The following is a 2,760-nucleotide window of genomic DNA, read 5'->3' on the forward strand; positions in this document are numbered from 1 at the left end:
CAGGTGTACTCCCGCGCAGGCTCGATCCGGTCCCGCGGCGAAGGCACTTATTACACTTCACCGCACAACACCTCGAGCACTGATCGTGTACAGACCTTGCCGCGCACACGCCCGATCGCAACTCGGCCCGCACTGTTGCGTAGTACCGCGGCGGGTGAATTTACCGCGGCGTCGGGTACTTATCGCGGAGTCAGAATAGCAACAGGGACTATTTTTGGAGTCCAGCGAGCCGATCCGGCTATTAGAAAATGTAGGGAGCTCAATTGCAGCGCAAATTGAGCCGTTTCCGGCGGCACTGCAGTGCCGGACCGACTCGCGGCGGAAGTGGAGCGAGCCCCAGCGATCCGCCTGACTCCAAAAATCAGGTTAATATTCTGACTCCGCGATGCGGAGTGTATCAGATATTAAGCTGATAAGAACAGATAAAAGCGCTTTATTTTCCAACAAATGTTCCCCCAGCCTTACATAGTTTGGCTGGGGGTAGGTATACAGAAGCGCCTTTATGGCGAAGGCAAATCACTCATCATTTATGGTACATTGAATGTACATATGTGCTAAAAAGTTCTGCTTGGTATTTGCGGCTATGCTATATATAGGGTACGCAGAATAAGTAGATAAATAATGAATACATACATAAATAGAATAAATAATGAAATAAATAGATATCTAAATAAATACATAAATAAATAAATAGTAAATTATAAATTATGGGTACTTAAAAATGTAAATAAATGAATAGATATATAAATAAACATAGGAAGAAAATAAATAGATGGGTAGATGAGACATACAAGGTGAGACCAAAGAAGTAAGCGTACCGAAAGTGACATTACACCAGCGAAATTATAAATAGTTAACCAGATAATATATAAAAAGAAAAGAGAAATAAAAATAAATAATAAAAAAAAGATAAATAATACATAAATAATAAATATGAAGGCATAATTGTTGTTAGTTTCAGTTGGTCAACTAATTATGGTAACCGATATCAGAGTGTCGTTGCACTCAGGCCTTCGCCATTGAACATAGATAAAATTAATAGCGAACATAAATAACCAAAAGTAAATAAATACATAAATGAAAACAAATAAATAAGTAAGTAAATAGTTAAATCATAAATATATAACGAGATAAACACAAAATAAAATAAAATAGATAAATCGCCAGTCGGTATATACAATTCTTGCATAAGGCTATATACATATAGTGCTATTAGGGCGTGAGCGCGAGGGCAAGGTCGGTATGGCAGGGGCATGCACGCATGGGGGGAGTCAGGAGCGGAGAAGAAAGTAAGAAAAAGAGAAAATAAATAGAATAATGAAACATAAGAATACATAGAAATAGCACCCAGTTATGGTTAATAAATAGAATAATGATAGGCAAATTGTTAAGAAAGAAAAGAAAAAAGTAAAAGTAGATTTAAAACCTAAGAGAGGAAGGGGTCAGTGCTTTAGTGAGTCAGTCGTTAAACTAAGTAGATAGGTTAGAATATAGAGCCAGATAGAATTAGTGTCAGACATATAAAATAAGTAAATAAAATGAGTATGTAGATGTGTAAATTAAAATAAATAAACTAAATATTTAGAATAGTAAAATCAATAGAGTTGGAAAAGATAAAATGAATAAGTAGGTTAGTTGAATTAAAACATCTATGTAAAGTTAATTAACTAAAACAATTGGAGTAGGTGGGAAAATAATATTCAGTCTTGCGAATAGATAAATAAATAAATAAATAAATAAATAAATAAATAAATAAATACGAAAATGAGTCCATAAATAAATACGAAAATAATTGAGTCAATAAATAAATACGAGAATAAATAAATAAGTAAGGAAAGAAATAAATAGGTGAATACACAAATAAAGAAATAGATAAATAAATAGATAAATAGACAGATGAATAAATAAAACTATAAATATCAAAATTCAGTACAATGTGTTCCAATTGAATTAGTCGCTTAAAATAGATGTTGATTAGTTAAAATAAGTGGCTGCATATTACCATTCCTATCCACTTACCTGAGTTATTGCTGCTCCCCACTTGCTGCTCTCCTGCCTAGGTCGGGGGAGTTGACCCCCGCAGGTTCTCGATAGGTCGGCCCGGATCAGGGGCCGGGACATCCTCGGCGAGTGCCTCGCGATACTGGCGAACTCCCGATACGTGCTCCACGTAGATATCCCGGCTCCACCGGACAGTCTCCGACACAATGAGCCGGCGCATCAGAGATGCGTACCGATTACCGATGCGCAAGATCTTCAACACCGACTCATTGGCCGGATCCCACGAGCCGAGGGCACCAACGACGATCGCGGAGACCGCCACCCGATAACCGCGCCCTCCGAGAACGTCGGCCAGTGGCTTGTACTTTTGTATCTTTCGCGCCCTGGCCTCCTCGAACGAAATATACTCGTTCTCGAAGGGCACGGTAACATCGACGATGACGATGCTCCTTGAGGGCTCGTGCCTGACGACGATATCAGGCCTAAGAGCCCCCAGATCCCCGTCGATGCCCTCGACCGTCCGGTTAACCCTTAATTCCCCTGGGAGCCGGCAGGCCTTAGCGATGCGGGAAACCACCGCATCGTGGCGGAGTTGCCAGGCCGCCGAGTGCGGGCGGCAGTGGCAAAGGACGTGGGGAAGGGATTCGAGCTCCGCCCCGCATCGCCGGCAACGCTTATCACCCTCACCCCAGCGTCTTGCCCCGTTAAGAGGCAAGACGTCGAGGCGGGCTCGGTGAATGAAGCGCCAATCGGCGAAGC

At 41.4% G+C, this 2,760-nt stretch overlaps 1 pseudogene; it reads right to left on the reverse strand.

The window, feature by feature from the left end:
• Positions 1–270: 270 nt before the first annotated feature.
• On the reverse strand, positions 271–451 carry LOC116434388 (U2 spliceosomal RNA; annotated as a pseudogene).
• Positions 452–2,760: the final 2,309 nt, after the last annotated feature.

The sequence above is a fragment of the Nomia melanderi genome, unplaced genomic scaffold (assembly GCF_051020985.1).
Source record: "Nomia melanderi isolate GNS246 unplaced genomic scaffold, iyNomMela1 scaffold0090, whole genome shotgun sequence".
Classification (NCBI taxonomy): domain Eukaryota; kingdom Metazoa; phylum Arthropoda; class Insecta; order Hymenoptera; family Halictidae; genus Nomia; species Nomia melanderi.